Source organism: Loxodonta africana, chromosome 3 (assembly GCF_030014295.1).
Source record: "Loxodonta africana isolate mLoxAfr1 chromosome 3, mLoxAfr1.hap2, whole genome shotgun sequence".
Lineage (NCBI taxonomy): Eukaryota > Metazoa > Chordata > Mammalia > Proboscidea > Elephantidae > Loxodonta > Loxodonta africana.
The window spans coordinates 9386424-9407620 of NC_087344.1; positions in this window are offsets into that span (position 1 = coordinate 9386424).

Genomic DNA, 21197 nt, shown 5'->3' on the forward strand with positions numbered 1-21197 from the left:
GATCATAACAATTGTAAGGATGGTTCAGGACCGGGTGGTGTTTCGTTCTGTGGTTTATAGGGTTGCTATGAGTCGGAGCCAACTCGACGGCACCTAACAACAACGATAAAAAGATGAAAGGGCCAAAATCAAAACATTAACTCTACAACTTGAACAGATAGAAAGAGAGCAGTGAAAGAAGCCCTCGGGTACCAGAAGAAAGGACACAATAAAGATTAGAGCAGACATAAATGAAATAGAGACTAGAAAAGCAATTAATTGAAAGAGTCGACAAGACCAAAAACTGGCTCTTTGGAACGACCGACAAAATCGATTAACCACTGGCCAAACTGACAAAAGAAAAACAGGAGAGAAAGCAAATAAGCCAAATGAGAAGGGTGATATCACAACAGATCCATTGAAATTAAAAGGGATCATAACAGAATAACTATGAAAAATTGTACTCTAACAAATTTGAAAACCTAGAGGAAATGGACAAATTTCTAGAAACACACTACCTACCTAAACTAACACAAACCAAGGTAGAAAAAAAAACTAAATAAACCTATAAAGAAAGAAGACATTGACGAGGTAATTAAAAAAAAAAAAAAAAAAAAACTTCCCACAAAAAAAAAGTCCTGGCCCTGATGGCTTCACTAGAGAATTCTACCAAACTTGCAGAGAACACTTAACACCAGTACTACTAAAGGTATTTCGGAGTATAGAAAAGGATGAAATACTCTTGAACTCATTCTTGATAGAGACATCATAAAAAAAGAAATTAAAGACCAAAATCCCTTATGAACATATACGCAAAAATCCTCAAGAAAATTCTAGCCAATAGAATTCAACAACATATCAAAAAAATAATTCATCATTACCAACTGGGATTTATACCAAGTATGCACGGGTGGTTCAACACTAGAAAAACAATCAATCCATCACATAAATAAAACAAAAGACAGGAACCACATGATCTCATCAATTGATGCAGAAAAAGCATTTGACAAAGTTCAATACCCATTCCTGATTTAAAAAAAAAAAAAAAACTGTCAGCAAAATACAAATAGAAGGGAAATCCCTCAGCATAATAAAGGGCATTTGTATAAAACCAACAGCCAACATCATCCTAAATGGAGAGAGTCTGAAAGCATTCCCTTTGAGAACAGGAACCAGCAAAGGATGCGCTGTATCTCCACTCTTATTCAACATTGTTCTGGAGGTCCTAGTTAGAGCAATAAGGTTAGACAAAGAAATAACGGGCATCCAAATTGGTAAGGAAGAAGTAAAAGCATCCCTATTTGCAGATGATATGGTCTTCTATAGAGAAAACCCTAAAGAATTCACAAGAAAACTACTGGAACTAATAGAAGATTTCAGCAAAGTATCAGAATACAAGATAAATATACAACGATCAATTGGATTCCTCTATACCAAAAAAAAGAACTTCAAAAAGGAAATAACCGAATCAATACCATTTACAACAGCCCCCAAGAAGATAAAATGCTTAGGAATAAACCTAACCAGAGACATAAAAGACCTATACAAAGAAAACTACAAGACACTACTGGAAGAAGCCAGAAGAGACCTACATAAGTGGAAAAACATACCATGCTCATGGACAGGAAGACTCAACATTGAGAAAATGTCAGTTCTACCCAAAGCGATTGACAGATACAATGCAATCCTGATCCAAATTCCACTGACATTTTTTAATGAGATGGAGAAACAAATCACCAGCTGCATATGGAAAGGGATGAGGCCCTGGATAAATAAAGCATTACTGAAGAAGAAGAACAAAGTAGGAGGCCTCATACTACCTGATTTTAGAACCTATTATACCACCAAAGTAGTCAAAACAGCCTGGTACTGGTACAACAACAGATACATAGACCAGTGGAACAGAATTGAGAATCCAAATGTAAATTCATCCACCAATGAGCAGCTGACATTTGACAAAGGCCCAAAGTCTGTTAAATCGGGAAAAAGACAGTCTCTAACAATGGTGCTGGCATAACTGGATATCCATCTGCAAAAAAATGAAACAAGACCGTACCTCACATCGTGCACAAAAACTAACTCTAAACGGATCAATGACCTAAATATAAAATCTAAAACGATAAAGATCATGGAGGGAAATATAAGGATAATGCTAGGAGTCCTAATAAAACAAACAAAAAGTACGTGGTATAAATTGTACACAAACTGCAACTAACAACACACAAACACCGGAAGATAACTGAGAGCTCCTAAAAATCAAACAATTATGCTCATCAAAAGACATCACAAAAAGAGTAAAAAGACAACCTACAGACTGGGAAACAAAATTTGGCTATGACATAACCAATAAGGGTCTAATGTCTAAAATCTACAAGATACTGCAACACCTCAACAACAAAAAGACAAATAACCCAATTAAAAAATGGGCAAAGGATACGAACAGACACTCACCAAAGAAGACATTCAGGTGGCTAACAGATACTTGAGGAGATGCTCACAATCATTAGCCATTAGAGAAATGCAAATCAAAACTACAATGAGATACCATCTCACTCCAACAAGGCTGGCATTAATCCAAAACACAAAAAATAATAAATGTGGGAGATGTTGTGGAGAGACTGGAACACTTATACACTGCTGGTGGGAATGTAAAATGGCACAACCACTTTGGAAATTGGCGCCTCCCTAAAAATCTAGAAATAGAACTACGATAGGATCCAGCAATCCACTCCTTGGAATATATCCTAGAGAAATAAGAGCCATTGCACAAATAGATATATACACACCCATGTTCATTGCAGCACTCTTTTCAATAGCAAAAAGATGGAAACAACCTAGGTGTTCATCAACAGATGAATGGATAAACAAATTATAGTACATACGCACAATGAAATGGTATGCAACGATAAAGAACAATGATGAATCAGAGAAACATATCACAACATGGATGAATCTGAGGGGCATTATGCTGACTGAGATTAGTCAGTCCCAAAAGAACAAAGATTGTATGAGACTACTATTATAAGAACTCAAGAAAATGTTTAAACATAAAAGAAAGCATTCTTTGATGGTTACGTGGGTAAGGAGGGAAGGGGAGGGGAATTCACTAACTAGATAGCAGACAAGGATTATCTTAGGTGATGGGATGGACAACACACAATACAGGGGAATTCAGCACAACTGGACCAAAGCAAAATTTAAGAAGTTTCCTGAATACAACCAAACACTCTGAGGGACAGAGTAGCTGGGGCCGGGGCCTGGGGACCACAGTTACAGGGGATATCTAGGTCAATCGGCATAACAAAATTTATTCAGAAAATATTCTGCACCCTACTTTGGTGAGTGGCATCTGGGGTCTTAAACGCTTTCAAGCGGCCATCTAAGATGCATCAATTGATCTCAACCTACTTGGAGCAAAGGAGAATGAAAAATACCAAAGACACAAGGAAAATATTAGCCCAAGAGACTGAATGATCTGACAGAGACTGGAGGAACCTCTGAAACTATGGCCCCGGGACACTCTGTTAACCCGGAACTAAAACCATTCCCAAAGACCATTCTTCAGCAAGGATTAGGTGGGACTATAAGACATAAAATAATACTCGTGAAGAGTGTGCTTCTTAGTTCAAGCAGATGCATGAGACCAAATGGGCGGCTTCTGTCCGGAGGCAGGATGAGAAGGCAGACAGGGACAGGAACTGGTTGAATGGACACAGGGAATCCAGGGTGGATAGGGGAGTATGCTGTCACATTGTAGGAATTGCAACTAATATCACATAAAAAAAAGTGTATAAATTTTTGTATGAGAAATTAACTTGAGCTGTAAACTTTCACCTAAAGCAGAATTAAAAAAAAAAAAAAACCGTATGGAGCACAGTTCTACTCTGACACACACGGGGTCACCATGAATTGGAACCAACTTGGTGGCAATTGGTTTGTTTAATTTTTTTTTTTTTAACTCCTTTTACTTACCCTCCAGGATGCCCAAGGGACGATGGTGGTTAACAAAGTCTTTTTTTATTTTTTTAGAACCTGCTGCTTACAAAGAAATAAAGCATTTGAAAGACTTCACTTTCTTTTTTTTTAATAATTTTTATTGTGCTTTAAGTGAAAGTTTACAAATCAAGTCAGTCTCTCACATACAAGCTTATATACACCTTACTCCATACTCCCACTTACTCTCCCCCTAATGAGTCAGCCCGCTCCCTTCTTCCAGTCTCTCCTTTCGTGACTGTTTTGCCAATTTCTAACCCTCTCTACCCTCCTACCTCCCCTCCAGACAGAAGATGCCAACACAGTCTCAAGTGTCCACCTGATACAAATAGCTCACTCCTCATCAGCATCTCTCTCCAACCCATTGTCCAGTCCCTTCCATGTCTGATGAGTTGTCTTCGGGAATTGTTCCTGTCCTGGGCCAACTGAAGGTTTGGGGACCATGACCCGGGATTCTTCTAGTCTCAGTCAGACCATTAAGTCTGGTCTTTTTATGAGAATTTGGGGTCTGCATCCCACTGATCTCCTGCTCCCTCAGGGGTTCTCTGTTGTGCTCCCTGTCAGGGCAGTCATCGGTTGTGGCCGGGCACCATCTAGTTCTTCTGGTCTCAGGATTATGTAAGTCTCTGGTTCATGTGGCCCTTTCTGTCTCTTGGGCTCATAGTTATCGTGTGACCTTGGAGATCTTCATTCTCCTTTGATCCAGGTGGGTTGAGACCAATTGATGCATCTTAGATGGCCGCTTGTTAGCGTTTAAGACCCCAGACGCCACACTTCAAAGTGGAGTGCAGAATGTTTTCATAATAGAATTATTTTGCCAATTGACTTAGAAGTCCCCTTAAGCCATAGTCCCCAAACCCCTTCCCTTGCTCTGCTGACCTTCGAAGCACTCAGTTTATCCCGGAAACTTCTTTGCTTTTGGTCCAGTCCAGTTGAGCTGACCTTCCGTGTATTGAGTATTGTCCTTCCCTTCACCTAAAGTAGTTCTTATCTACTAGAAAAAAAAAAAAATCAGTAAATAATCCTCTCCCACCCTCCCTCCCTCCGCCTCGTAACCACAAAAGTATGTGTTCTTCTCAGTTTATACTATTTCTCAAGATCTTATAATAGTGGTCTTATACAATATTTGTCCTTTTGCATCTGACTAATTTCACTCAGCGTAATGCCTTCCAGGTTCCTCCATGTTATGAAATGTTTCACAGATTTGTCACTGTTCTTTATTAATGCGTGGTATTCCATTGTGTGAATGTACCACAATTTATTTAACCATTCATCCGTTGATGGACACCTTGGTTCCTTCCAGCTTTTTGCTATTGTAAACAGAGCTGCAATGAACATGGGTGTGCATATATTTGTTCGTGTAAAGGCTCTTATTTCTCTAGGATATATTCCGAGGAGTGAGATTTCTGGGTTGTATGGTAGTTCTATTTCTAACTTTTTAAGAAAACACCAAATAGATTTCCAAAGTGGTTGTATCATTTTACATTCCCACCAGCAGTGTATCAGAGTTCCAATCTCTCCGCAGCCTCTCCAACATTTATTATTTTGTGTTTTTTGGATTAATGCCAGCTTTGTTGGAGTGAGATGGAATCTCATAGTAGTGTTAATTTGCATTTCTCTAATGGCTAATGATCGAGAGCATTTCCTCATGTATCTGTTAGCTGCCTGAATATCTTCTTTAGTGAAGTGCGTGTTCATATCCTTTGCCCACTTTTTGATTGGGTTGTTTGTCTTTTTGTGGTTGAGTTTTGACAGAATCATATAGATTTTAGAGATCAGGCACTGGACAGAGATGTCATAGCTGAAAATTTTTTCCCAATCTGTAGGTGGTCTTTTTACTCTTTTAGTGAAGTCTTTAGATGAGCATAGGTGTTTGATTTTTAGGAGCTCCCAGTTATCTGGTTTCTCTTCGTCATTTTTGGTAATATTTTGTATTCTGTTTATCCCTTGTATTAGGGCTTCTAACGTTGTCCCTATTTTTTCTTCCATGATCTTTATCATTTTAGTCTTTATGTTTAGGTCTTTGATCCACTTGGAGTTAGTTTTTGTGCATGGTATGAGGTATGGGTCCTGTTTCATTTTTCTGCAAATGGATATCCAGTTATGCCAGCACTATTTGTTAAAAAGACTATTTTTTCCCCAATTAACTGACACTGGGCCTTTGTCAAATATCAGCTGCTCATTTGTGGATGGATTTATATCTGGGTTCTCAATTCTGTTCCACTGGTCTATGTGCCTGTTGTACCAGTACCAGGCTGTTTTGACTACTGTGGCCGTATAATAGGTTCTAAAATCAGGTAGAGTGAGGCCTCCCACTTTCTTCTTCTTTTTCAGTAATGCTTTACTTATCCGGGGCTTCTTTCCCTTCCATATGAAGTTGGTGATTTGTTTCTCCATCACATTAAAAAATGACATTGGAATTTGGATCGGAAGTGCACTGTATGTATAGATGGCTTTTGGTAGAATAGACATTTTTACTATGTTAAGTATTCCTATCCATGAGCAAGGTATGTTTTTCCACTTATGTAAGTCCTTTTTAGTTTCTTGCACTAGTACTTTGTAGTTTTCTTTGTATAGGTCTTTTACAACTTTGGTAAGATTTATTCTTAAGTATTTTATCTTCTTGGGGGCTACTGTGAATGGTATTGATTTGGTGATTTCCTCTTTGATGTTCTTTTTGCTGATGTAGAGGAATCCAAGTGATTTTTGTATGTTTATCTTATAACCTGAGACTCTGCCAAACTCTTCTATTAGTTTCAGTAGTTTTCTGGAGGATTCCTTAGGGTTTTCTGTGTATAAGATCATGTCATCTGCAAATAGAGATAATTTTACTTCTTTCTTGCCGATCTGGATGCCCTTTATTTCTTTATCTAGCCTAATTGCTCTGGCTAGGACCTCCAGCACAATGTTGAATAACAACGGTGATAAAGAGCATCCTTGTCTGGTTGCCATTCTCAAGGAAAATGCTTTCAGGCTCTCTCCAGTTAGAGTGATGTTGGCTGTTGGCTTTGTATAGATGTCCTTTATTATGTTGAGGAATTTTCCTTCAATTCCTATTTTGCTGAGAGTTTTTATCATGAATGGGTATTGGACTTTGTCAAATGCCTTTTCTGCATCAATTGATAAGATCATGTGGTTTTTGTCTTTTGTTTTATTTATATAGTGGATTACATTAATGGTTTTTCTAATAGTAAACCAACCTTGCATACCTGGTATAAATCCCACTTGGTCGTGGTGGATTATTTTTTTGATATGTTGTTGAATTCTATTGGCTAGAATTTTGTTGAGGATTTTTGCATCTATGTTCATGAGGGATATAGGTCTGTAATTTTCTTTTTTTTGTGATGTCTTTACCTGGTTTTGGTATCAGGGATATGGTGGCTTCATAGAATGAGTTAGGTAGTATTCCATCATTTTCTATGCTTTAACAAAGTCTTTTTTGAGGAAAGCTCTGAATGGTGGATTTTGTACCTGTCTTGTATCAACATCCTCTCAGGATATTATTATTATCTTAAATTGTATTTATTTATTTTTAGGAATAGGTACTTGGTATGAATTGAATTGTGACCCCCAGAATGTGTGTCGATTTGCCTAGGCCATGATTACCAATACTATGTGGTAGTCCACCATTTTGTGATCTGATGTGTTTATCCAGTGTTGGAAATCCTAACCTCTATATAGGGTTGCTATGAGTCAGAATCAACTCAACGGTATTGTTTTTTTTTTTATGATGTTAATGAGGTAGGACTCAATCTAGAGGATTAGGTTATATCTTGAGTCAATCTCTCTTAAGATGTAAAAGAGAGAAGCAAGAAGAGAGGAGAGGGACTTCACGCCACCAAAAAAGAAGCTCTGGGAGCGAAGTGTATCATTTAGACCCAAGGTCCTGGTGCTGAGAAGCACCTACACCAGGTGAAGGTTGATAACAATGACCTATCCCCAGAGCTGACACACAAAGCCTTCCCCGGGAGCTGGCATCCTGAATTCAGACTTCTAGCCTGCTAAACTGTGGGAGAATAAATCTGTTTGCTAAAGCCATCCGCTTGTGGTATTTCTGTTAAAGCAGCCTGCAATAACTAAGACAGTGCTATATTCATATAATTCAAAATCTAAAAGGCACAAATGGGTGTACTGGGAAAAGGTAGTCTTCCTCCCACCCCTATTGCCAGCCAGCCAGGTTCCTCACCCAGATGCGACAATGTAACCAAAACTTTGTGTCTCTTTATATCCAGAGATATCTTATGCATTTACAAGCATGTTGTTGTTGTTAGGTGCCATTGAGTCGGTTCCAACGCATAGCGACTCTGTGCACATCAGAAGGAAACACTGCCTGTCCTGCAACATCTTCACAGTTGTTGTTATCCTCGAGCCCATCGTTGCAGTCACTGTGTCAGTCCATGTCATTGAAAGTCTTCCTCTTTTTCACTGACTCTCTACTTTACCAAGCATGATGTCTTTCTCCAGGAATTGGTCCCTCCTGATAATGTGTCCAAAGTAATTGAGATGAAGTCACACCATTCCTGCTTCTAAGGAACATTCTGACTGTACTTCTTCCAAGACAGATTTGTTCTTTCTTCCGGCAGCCCATGGTATAGTCAACATCCTTTGCCAACACCATAATTCAAAGGCATCAATTATTCTTCGGTCTTCCTTATTCACTGTCTAGCTTTCTCATTCACATATGAGGCGATTGAAAATACCATGGCTTGGGTCAGGTGCACCTTAGTCTTCAAAGTGACATCTTTGCTTTTTAACATTTTAAAGAGGTCTTTTGCAGCAGATTTGCCCAATGCAATGCATCATCTGATTTCTTTTTTTTGAATTGCACTTTAGATGAAAGTTGACAGAGCAAAGTAGTTTCTTATTAAACAATCAATACACATATTGTTTTGTGATTTCATGACTGCTGCTTCCATGGACATTGATTGTAGATCCAAGCAAAATGAACCCTTGACAGCTTCAATCTTGTCTTCATTTATCATGATATTGCTTATTGGTCCAGATTTGAGGATTTTTGTTTTATGTTGAGGTGTAATCCACACTGAAGGCCGTGGTCTCTGATCTTCGTCAGTAAGTGCTTCAAGTCCTCCTCACTTTCAGCAAGCAAGGTTGAGTCATCTGCATAACGCAGGTTGTTCATGAGTCTTCCTCCAATCCTATATGCTTTTTCATATAGTCCAGCTTCTCAGATTACTTGCTCAGCATACAGTTTGAATAAGTATGGTGAAAGGATACAACCCTGATGCACACCTTTCTTGATTTTAAACCATGCAGTATCCCCTTGCTCTGTTCAAATGACTGCCTCTTTGTCTATGTACAGATTCCTCATGAGCACAATTAAGTGTTCTGGAATTCCCATTCTTCACAACGTTATCCATAATTCGTTATGGTCCACACAGTCGAATGCCCTTGCATAATCAATAAAACACAGGTAAACATCCTTCTGGTATTCTCTGCTTTCAGCCAGAATCCATGTGACATGAGCCATGACATTCCTCATTCCACTTCCTATTCTGATTCCAGCTTGAATTTCTGGCAGTTCCCTGACGATGTACTGCTGTAACCATTTTTGAATGATCTTCAGCAAAATTTTACTTTCATGTGATGTTAATAATATTGTTTGATAATTTCCATATTCTGTTGGATCACCTTTCTTTGGAATGGGCACAAATATGGATCGCTTCCAGTCAGCTGGCCAGGTAGCTGTCTTCTAAATTTCTTGGCATGGACGAGTGAGCTCCTTAAGTGCTGCATCCGTTTACAAGCAAACACACACACACACACACACATCGTGGTGAAAACATACACAGCAAACACACACACCAACGCAACAACTTACACATTTACAATTTAATGACATTGATTACATTTTTCACCTTGTGCCAGGATGACCACTAATGTTTTCTAAAACCTTCCACCACCTTTAATACAAACTCAATGCCCCCTAAACAGAAGCTCCCTTCCCCCGCCACCCCGGTAGTCACTAATAATCTTGAGTTTCTATATATTTGCTTATTTCATCTAAGTGAGACAGTATGACTTAGCTTTTTGTGTCTGACTTATTTCACTCAGCATATTTTCAAGGTTCATCCATGCTGTGGCATGCATCTGGACTTCATTGCTCTTTATGGCTTTGTAATATTTCATTGCATGTAGGTACAGGTAGTCCCTGGTTTATGACAGGGTTCTTCCGTTCCAAAGACTCTGTCGTAAGTCAGTTCTGATGTAAATTGAATACTTGCACGCTTTTGTTTGAATTGCCAGTAAACTCACAGGAATCCGCTTGGGATTTGGTCTTCTATTGAAATCATCAACAGCTTCTCCATCTCTTGGATTGGCCCTTGTCTCTTCTTTGTTAAAATTGGCGATTTTACCCCAGTTGCTGCTTTCACCGCCTCCAAAATCCTACTCTTATCCTTAATGATTGTCAAAATGGTCGAATGAGACAGCCCTTCCTAACATGCTATTTCACCACCTTTCTTTCCATTATCATAGACCTTAGGAGCCCTGGTGGCTCAGTGGGTAAGAGCTCCGCTGCTACCCAAAAGGTTGGCAGTTCGAATCCACCAGGCACTCCTTGGAAATTCTATGGGGCAATTCTACTCTGTCCTATAGGATCGCTATGAGTCAGATTCAACTCAATCAATGGCAGTGGGTATCACCGGCCTTAACGATTCTCATCTTTACATCCATGTCTAGAGCCCTCCTCACTTCATTTTTGGATTAGAACTTGCAGGGGCATGGCTTCTTTTACTGGACATATTGCTGGGGATCAAGCAGTGCAGGTGTTACAGTTAGAGAAACTTGGACAACTCGGCTTCAAGTTAACAACTGCCTTCTTATGCTATAAAATGATGAATAAGATCACGCTGCAGGCTTGGTCTACAATGAAGCCAGCCTCAGTGTCACAACAAAGTCAGAGTGGCAAGAGTTGTTGGGTGCCTGTGCGGTTTAATTGTCATATGTCGTCAGAGTTGAACACAGCCCAACTTTCTATCCATGACAACTCCTGACACCAACACCAGCTTCGTTGTGGACCAGGCCATAGTAGCTGGCTATATGGCAGTGTTTTGAACGGTAAATCATAGCATGGAATATCTGGGAGTGAGCATCAGAGAATAATAACATCAGCAAATTATACCCTGCAACACTGTATGTAGCATATCAGCTAATTACACCCTGTAACATTGTATGTAGCACTTCAGAAAATTACACCCTGCAAGATTGTATGTAGGTCATCAGCAAATTACACCCTGCAACATTGTATGTAGTACATATTACTAACGGTAAGATGTATAAGAAAACAAACAAAACAAAATGAACAGTAGTAAGTGTGGTTCACCCTAACTAGAACGCGTTGCAAGTTGGAGACTACCTGCACCACATTTTGTTTACCCATTTGTCTGTTGATGGGCGTGTCTGTTGTTTTCACCTTTGGCTATTGTGAGAAGTGCTGTAACGAACATTGGTGTACAGCATTCACATATTTTTAAAACAAATACTTGCATATTCTTCAACGCTTGCTTTTTCACAGAGCAATACGTCTTGGTGATTCGTTCATATCAGTGCACAAAGAACCACTCCAGTGCCTGCAGGCAACTGGCCTCCCATCGCACTGTGTGAAAGTAACTAGCCTCCTATTGATGGACAGTGTTTTGTGACCACAAACCAAGCGCCCTGCAGTGAGCAACCCCAAGCCTGCATCATTTTCCAGGTTGCACATTTACTAGCTGTGACCTTGGAGAAAGCTACTGATAACCACTCTGAACCTTAGTTTTCTCATCTGTAAAATGGGTGTTACAACGACACCTCCATCATAGAATTAAAGGAGGTAACTTGCATAAAGAGCTTAGATCAGTGCCTCGGTCATAAACCAAACCCAATCCACTGCTGTCGAGTCACTTCTGACTCATGGCAACCCCACGTGTTACACAGGAGAACTGTGCTCCCCAGGGATTTCTTGGGAGCCCTGGTGGCACAGTGGTTAAGTGCTAGGCAGCTAACCAGAAGGTCAACAGTTTGAATCTACCACTCTATGGGGCAGTTCTATTCTGTCTTGTAGGGTTACTATGAGTTGGAGTCAACTCCATGGCAACAGGTTTGGTTTTTCGTTTTTGTTTTTTTAAATCTTACGGAAGTCAGTCACTAAGACTTTCTTTCACAGCACTACTGGATGGATTCTAACTGCCAACTTTTAGGTAAGTGGTTGAGCACAAACCGTTCGTGCCATCTGGGCTATATAGTTGCTGTTGCTTTTATCTTTGTTGTTATAATGTTGCGCGCATGGAAGTGTATTGGTAGCACTTCCCCAGTCAAAGTCTACAACACATTAGCAATCTTGCAAGATACCGACAATTTTCCCCTCTGCAGGAGCTGCGTCAAATTACACAGCCACCAGCACTGCAGGAAATTGTTGATTTCCCTACCATTTAACCACCAGACCATGTTGGCAAACCTTTGGATGGTTGCCAGCCTCACGGGTGAAGACTGGCACCTCCTTATCGTTTTAATTTGCAGCTCTCCAATTCTGAGCTGGGTTCACATCTGGGGAGAAGGGAGTGGTGGTGAAGTCCAGGCACAGGAGGTGAATGGCTAAAGCCCTGGAATGGTGCATGGGTAGAAGCTCTGATTCCTGAGGGCTAGAGTCCAGAGCCCCATCGCAGGGGTAAAGGGGAACTTGCTCTGATTTCCCGTAAACCACACTGTCTTCCTAGCAGTGCCCGGAGCAGAGCGGGGGATGTGAGAAATGAAAACAAACCTGGCTTCTATCTGCTGGGATTGCAACACCCTCTGTTTGAAGGCAGAGGGAGGGTGCAAACACCTGATCGCGCTCCCAAATCTGGGCTTGCCTTCTGAGCCTGGGGTTGGGGAGCCTGTTGGATCCCCAAACCTACCCCCCCAATTTCTTCCTCTATTTTCCACTGTCCCCCTCAAATAAAAAAACAAACCTGTTGCCATCAAGTCAATTCTTACTCGTGGCGAGTCCATGCGTGTCAGAGTAGAACTGTGCTCCAGAGGGTTTTTGGTTTTTTCAATCCATTGATTAATTATGTAACATTTGTTGAGTTTTTAGTATACGTGAGGCAGAGTACCAGATTCGGCCGTTGTTGTTGTTGGGTGCCGTGGAATCAATTTCAACATGATACAGAGTAAACCTGCCCCATAGGGCTTATTTGGCTCTAATCCTTACTATGGCAGATTGCCAGGTCTTTCTCCCACAGAGCTTCTGAGGGAGTTCAAAGCACACACCTTTTGGTTAGCAATCAAGTGCTTAACTGTTGCACCGCCAGGGCTCCTTCTGCATACGGTTTCCATGGCTATAATCTTTGGTGAAGCAGATTGTCAGGGTTTTCTTCTGTGGTGTCACTGGGTGCATTTGAACCTCCAACCTTTTGGTACAGAGTGTTGTTGTACCCAGTGGTTTTTTGCAAAAAACAAAAAACCACTGCCAGTGCATGGATTCCAACTCGTAACAACCCTACAGGACAGAGTAGAACTGCCCCGCAGGGTTTCCAGCAGCACTGTGGGATCTCTCTCCCTGAGTGGCTGGTGGATTTGAACCGCCGACCATTTGGTTAGCAGTGAAGCGCTTAACCCCTGGGACACCAAGGCTCCTTCCCCCTGCCCCCCAATGACTTTTATTTTCCTCTATCGCCCAAACCAAAAAACCAAACCCATTGCTGTGGAGTTGATTCTGATTCATAGCGACCCCGTATGTGTCAGAGTAGAACATTGCTCTGCAGGGTTTTCTTTGCTGTGACCTTTAAGGAAGCAGATTGCCAGGACTTTCTTCCAAGGCACCACTGGGTGGGTTTGAACTGCCAACGTTGAGGTTAGTAGTTGGGCGCAAACCATTTTTGCCACCCAGGGACCTTTCTAACCCCCACCCTTCTCCAAACCATTCCATTTCCTGGTTTTGCTATAGCCTTCTTCATTCCAGCTCTGTGGTGTGACAACTTGGAGAAGGAATTCCTGCCCTCTCTCGGCTTGACTGCAAGGCTGGATTCCTCCTTTCTCAGAGCCTCAGTTTGCCCATCTGAACAATGGGAGTGCTAATAGTGCTGACTGTTGTGACGATTTAAGGACACAGTGCTTTGAAGGCCCTGGAAGGAGGGAAGGATCAATCAACAGGTTGTCATCATTCTCATTCATGCTGGTGGAGGTCTGGGAAGAGTCAGGGCCCTGAACTCTAGGAACATCTAGGAAGGGATCAGAGGATGGAGGTGAAATTGACCTCCTGGATGGGAAGCCAGGCCAGGGCTGGAATGGAAAATAGGAGAAATTTCTCAGCCATCAGGACCTTTTCCTGGGGGAGGGCATTTGTGTCCAGGAATCTGAGAGGAGGATGCCAGCAGGGGAGAAAGAGGAAGAGGCCCGGGTGGAATTGCAGTTAGCTGGTCCACCCACCCAGCATTCCAGACGGGAGCGTCGAGGGAGGGAGAGCCAGGCTGTCTGGGCTCACGGCAAGTGGGACGTTGTGAGGGAAGCACCCAAGAAGGAATAGCCTGGGTGCATCCAGGGCTTTTGGTGGTGTCTCCACCAAGCCCCAGGACCCCCGCTCAGTTTTTCTTCCCGAATGTGGTCATGTGTGGTAGTGAACCACCAAGAGCTGGAACCACACTGCATGGTTCGAATCCTGGCTCCTGCAGTTAATGGCTGTGCCGCCTTTATCTCTCTGGGCCTCAGTTTCCACATCTGTAAGATGGACACGGGGCACCCTGGGTGGTGCAAGCGGTTAAACACTCTACTACTAGTCCAAAGGTTAGTGGTTCAAATCCACCCAGAGGTGCCTCAGAAGAAAGGCCCGTTGACCTACTTCCAAAAAATCAGCCACGGAAAACCCTGTGGAGCACAGTTCTACTCTGACACACGTGGGGCTGCCATGAGTCAGCTGACTTGATGGCAACTAACAACCACAAGGTGGACGCAAGAATAGAATCAACCTCTTATCCTGGCCGTGAGGGTTCAATGAGGTAACGGGACCTGCTTACAGTGGTGTAGGTATGGTAGGTGGTGAGCTGCATGAGTAACGTGGGCAGTGATTGGTGCAGGTAGGGTCAGAGGGCACAGAACAATTTCTTGACTCTCCAGAAACACTTCCGGGTTCCAGGGACCAGAGACAGAAGGACTCCTTTCTGGGACTAAGTTTTCCTCTATCCTAGATGACTGGGCTGTTAGGTTGACAGATTTTGCAAATAAAAGGACAAGCTGCCCAGGTCTATTTTAATGTCACATAGACAGTGACTCACTTCTTAGCATAAGTGAGTCCCCTGCAGTATTTGGGGGAGGGAGGGCAGGAGCCTTGGGCAGAATTCCAGTTAGCAGGCCTACCCGCCTACCCACTGGGCTGAGGGTAAGTGGGATATTGGGGATGCACTTATGCGAGGAAATTATTTGTTGTTTATCTGATATTTGAAAGGAATAGACCCGTATTTTATCTGGGGTGAAAGAAGGGAAGGGAATGGGAATGATTTCCGGGGAAGGAGCTCAGGTGCCCCTCACCCACCCCAGGCCTGGGAGTAAGGAGGACCTCTCACTTCCAGGGTGGGGCCCTGCTCCACTGCCTACAGAGAATATCCCATCCAGGACCTGCAGCCCGGCTACCCTCCCCCCATCATTACTTATTAACTTGGGGCCATAACCCTGACCTGGCTATATTGATGGGCCCCAGGACAACACCCCCTTCCCACCTCCTCCCTCCCCCATAACCCAACAGAGGCCTGGGCACCTGGGGCCCCTAGCCCTGTAGGACACAGGGGAAGAGCTTTTGGGTTCAACTGTGCTGGGACCCCTACTCCAGGGCCAGGCCCACTCCTGTCTCCAAGCCTCACTTTCCTGATCTGTCAATAGGAGATACATAGCATGAGAACCTCCCTCCTCGTCTTGGGGTGAGACTCCAGGGGCATTGTGAAAACAGAATGCTCAGCCTGTGCCCCACACGCAGTGAACACTCGATGTCCTTGAACCAGCTTTTAATTTTTATCATAGCTGCTCCGCACCCTCCCAGCTTCACGTTGGTGACAGTTCCACCCCTGAGCTCCCTGCCCACTTCTCTGCCTCCTCCCTGGTCTCTTACCCCTGGAAGTCTCACCCCTTCCAGTCTATCTGCTCCCCAGCAGCTGGGGGCTCTTTCTAAAATACACCTTTGTATTCCTTCAATACAAAGGTGGTACAATGGTTAAGCACTGGGCTGCTAACAGAAAGGTTGGAGGGAGAAAGACCTGGCAATTTGCTCCTGTAAAGATTACGGTCTAGGAAACCCTGTGGGGCAGCTCTACTCTGTCACGTGTGGTCACTATGAGTTGGAATCAACTCGATGGCACCCAACAACAAGTGTGGCTCCAGAGTTTGTTCACCTAAACTGTATGAGTTTTCTCCGGTTGCTGTAACAAATTACGACAAACTTGTTTGTTGTTAACTGCCGGAGAGTTGACTCTGATTCATGGTGACCTTATAGACAACAGAAACGTTGCCAAGTTCTGTGTCATCCTTACGATTGTCAGCATTTTGGAGTCCCTCCTTGTGGCTATTGTGCCAATCCATCTCACCAAGAGTCTCCCTCGCCCTCGCCCTAACTGGCCCTCTACTTCACCAAAAAAGAAGTCTTCCTCCAGCAATTGAGCCTTCCTGATGACGTGTTTGTTTTGGAGGCAGAAAGCAAGTTGGACAATGTTCTGTTGTGATCCATAGGATTTCCATTGGCTAATCATCATAACTAGATTGCCAGGCCTTTCTTCCTAGTCTTACCTTATTCTGGAAGCTCTGCTGAAACTTGTTCACTATGGGTGACCCTGGTAGTATCGGAAATACTGGTGGCATAGCTTCCGGTATCATAAGAACACACAATCTACCACAGTATGATGAACCAACAGACAGGTTGTTGTTGGGTGCTGTCTAGTCAGTTCTGACTCATAGCAAACCCAGATGACAGAGTAGAACTGTCCCATAGGGTTTTCTCAGCTGTAATCTCTACAGGAGCAGATTGCCAGGCCATTCTCCAGCAGAATTGCTGGATGAGTTTGAATCAGCAATCTTTTGGTTAGCAGCTGAGCGCTTAGCTAACGCACCACCAGGGCTCCTTGACAGGTTCTGGAGGACTAACTTAGTGGCTTAAAACAGCACAGATTTAAACCTTTCAGCTCTGGAGCTTTGAAGTCTAAAATTAAGGTGTTCACAGGGCTAGTTCCTTCTGTATGCTCCAGGGGAGGATCTGCTTCCTCGCCTTTTCCAGCCTCTGGAGACCACCTGAAGACCTCTTTAAAGTGTTGGAATGCAAAGATATCACCTTGAGGACTAAGGTGCTCCTGACCCACGCCGGATTATTTTCAGTTGCCTCCTATGTATGTGAAAGCTGGACAATGAACAAGGAAGACCGAAGAAGAATTGACACCTTTAAATTACGGTGTTGGTGAAGAATATTGAATATACCATGGGCTGCCAAAAGAAAGAACAAATCTGCCTCAGAAGAAGCACAGCCAGAGTGCTCCCTAGAAGCAAGGATGGCCAGACTCCATCTCATGTACTTTGGACGTGTTAGCAGAAGGGACTAGTCCCTGGAGAAGGACACCATGCTTGGTAAAGCAGAGCGTGAGCAGAAAGAGGAAGACCCTCAACGAGATGGACTGACACAGTGGCTGCAACCATGGGCTCAAGCATAACAACAATCAGAGGATGGTGCAGGACTGGGCAGTGTTTCATTCTATTGTACAAAGGGTCGCTGTGAGTTGGAACTGACTCGGTGGCACCTAACGACAACAGCAGAGACAGCGCACATTCCTTGGCTCGTGGCCCCTTCCTCACATCAGGCCAACCTCTGCTTCTCTGGCTCTTCTGCCTCTTTCTTTCCTTCAGAAGGGCCCCCATGAACCCTGGTGGTATAGTGGCTAAGAGCTATGGCTCCTAACCAAAAGGTCAGCAGTTTGAATCCACCAGCTGCTCCTTTGAAACCGTGTGGGGCAGCTCTACTCTGGCCTATAGGGTCGCTATGATTTGGAATCGACTTGATGGCAAGAGGTTTGGGTGTTTTTTGTTTTTTTTTTTTTGATATGATTACATTGGGTCCCTTCAAATAATCCAGGGCAATCCTCCATCTCGCAACCCTTAATCTTATCTGCCAAATCCCTTTAGCCATGTAAACCAAGCTAGTGGCTGTCAAGTGCTTCTGAGTAGACCTGTACTCCATAAAGTGTTCAAGGCTTGCCCTTTTGGAAGCAGACCTTTTTCCGAGGCACCTTTGGGTGGGTTGGAACCACCAATCTTCTGATTAGTTCAAGAACTTAAATGTTCATGCCACCCAGGAACTCAGGTACCATATTCACAGGTCCTGGGATTAGGATGTGGTCATCTATGAGGGGGGAACATTTTTCAAATGACCACAGCAGGCATATGAAGTGTTACAGATTGAGTCCCTCCCCCCGCCCCGCCAAGAGACATGTTGAAGATCTAACCCCTGGTACCTGTGAATTTGACCTTGTTTGGAAATAGGGTCTTTGAAGATGGTATCAGTGAGGTTAACATGAGGTCATACTGGAGTAGGGTGGGTTCTAAAGCTTATCTGAGTGATGCCCTATTATGGTGTGATTGATTACTGATTGATCACTTTTGGGTGGCCTTTCTATCCATGGTCTTATAACTCCCACCCAGCTGATCAGGCAGGACTGGGCAACCGGGTAATCCAAGGAGATTGGTCAGTTTTGCATTAAAAGAGAGCCAACTCCAGAGCAGAGAGAAAAAGCCCATCACCACCAAAGAAGGAGAGACCCAGCAGCAGAGACTCAGTAGCAGGAGATGGCTTGGTTGGCTTCCTGGCCCATGGAGAGAGAAAGCTGAGCACTTTTGGGTGGAGACTGAGGGCCAGGGAGAGGCCTGCCTGCAAGCACGGCTGGGAAGAGACTGTCCAGATGGAAGAACTGTATCCTGAGCGTTCCTAACCCTGAATTGTAACTGTTACTTTCCTGATAAACCTCATAATTGTACCTGTGGGTTCTGTGTGGCCATTGCAACAAATTTTCAAAGCCAACAGAGAAGTAGAGAATGCCAGGAGGGGATGGTTGGTGTCAGAATTGGTAAAGATGGTGGAGAGAGGAGGCACGTCTGGCCCCCATCTCATAGAAATCAGTCCTGTGCTGTTGATCCTGATTCTCCTTCCCCCTCCTGAAGCTGGAGGAGGTCAGATATTGCCTCCAAGCCATTTTTACACCTATGAAAGGTGAAGAGGCCCAGAGACAGACACAGAGGGAAGATGGACATGTGACCAAGGAGGCAGAGGTGGGAGTGATGCAGCCACAAGCCAAGGAATGCCTGGGGACACCAGAAGCTGGAAGAGACAAGGAAGGGGTTTCCCCTGGAGCCTTCAGAGAGCGTGGTCCTGCAAGCACGCTGAATTGGACTCCTAGCCTCCAGAACTGTGAGACAATGCATTTCTGTTGTTTTCAGTACCCAGCTGTGATACTTTGTTATGCAGCCCTCCAATACTAATAAGTTACCAGTTGCCAAGTCGGATTCTGACTCCTGGCATAGGCTGATTTTTTTGAAGTAAATTGCCAGGCCTTTCTTCCAAGGCACTTTTGAGCGTACTCGGACTTCCAACCTTTTGGTTAGCAGCTGAGCACGTTAACCGTTTGCACCACCCAGGGACTCCAGGAGACTCATACATGGAGTGAAGCATCAGCCCCCACATGGCCAGGTCCCTCCCTCATTTAAGCTCTCCCATGGCTCCTGTGGGCCCCGGCATGAAGTCCTGGTACATCTGCCATCTCCAGGCTCTGCCAGCTACTCCAGCCCCCACCGTCCCCAGCTAGCCCTGCAGTGCCAGGCTATTCTAGGCATCCCTGCCTGGTCACAAAACTTCCGTGGGGGCCTGCAATGCCATCCCACTTCCCTCTTTGTCTGGCCGGGCTATTTATTCCCCTGGGCCCCAGCCACACTTGCTTCCGCCTGCAGGAAGTCTTACCCAAGCCTGGCCTCCTACCTGTTCCGTGCCTGGGGCCCATGCCAGGCAGGGCCTGAGGGGCCTGGTGCAATGTCTCTCCGAGCTCCCAGAGGGGTTCTAAGAGCTGCAGTTGGAGGGCAGGGGGGAGGAGTCTTGGGAGCCTGCCCACAGTTGTGCCTGCAGGTGTGTTTAATCTGCCGTTCAGGGCAGGTCCCTTAGAGCTCAGGCTGTGATGCTGGGCACTGGACTGAGCATGTGACACCTGTTATCCCCATGATGCACCACAACCCTGAGGCTCCATTTACATGCAAGGAAACAGAGAGTCTAAGGCACTTATCCAGGGACACACTGCAGATGGTGGCAAGGTTGGGATTTGGCTGCAGGGAGTCTAGCTGCAGAGGGGCAGTGCAGGCAGTAGTTAATGACAACTCTGGAACCAGACTGCCGGGGTTGGAGCCCAGAGTCTCACTAACTTGGCCTCTGTGCCTCACAGGCTTTTTGGGTTAAAGCCTAGGGAGATCTTAGAATAGGGTGTGGCGCATAGCAACCACTCTGATGTTATTGTTGTGGGGTGCCACAGAGTTGATTATGACTCATAGCAACCCCATGTAGGAGTAGAACTGCCCCACAGGATTTCCTAGGCCATAATCTTTACAGGCGCAGATCGCCAGGTCTTTTCTCCCGTGGCGCTATGGTGGGTTCAAACCGCCAGTCTTTTAGTTAGCAGCTGAGTGCTTAGCCATTGTGTCACCAGGGCTACTGTTATTTTTATTTTTGGTGTCCCTGGATGGCACAAATGGTTAAGCACTTGGCTACTAACCAAAAGGTTGGTTCGAATTCATTGAGAGGTGCCTGGGAAGAAAGGCCTGGCAATCTACTTTTGAAAAAAATCAGCCGTTGAAAACCCTATTGTCATGGATTGAATTGCATTCCCCCAAAAATATGTATCAACTTGGTTAGGCCATGATTCCCAGTATTGTGTGGTTGTCCTCCATTTTGTGATTGTAATTTTATGCTAAAGAGGCTTAGGGTGGGATTGTAACACCCTTACTCAGATCACCTCCCTGATCCAAGGTAAAGAGAATTTCCCTGGGGTGTGGCCTGCACCACCTTCTATCTCTCAGGAGATAAAAGGAAAAGGAAGCAAGCAGAGTTGGGGACCTCATACCACCAAGAAAGCAGTACCAGGAGCAGAGCGCGTCCTTTGGATACGGGATCCCTGTGCCTGAGAAGCTCCTTGACCAGGGGGAGATTGAGGACAATGACCTTCCTCCAGAGCCGACAAGAGAAAGCC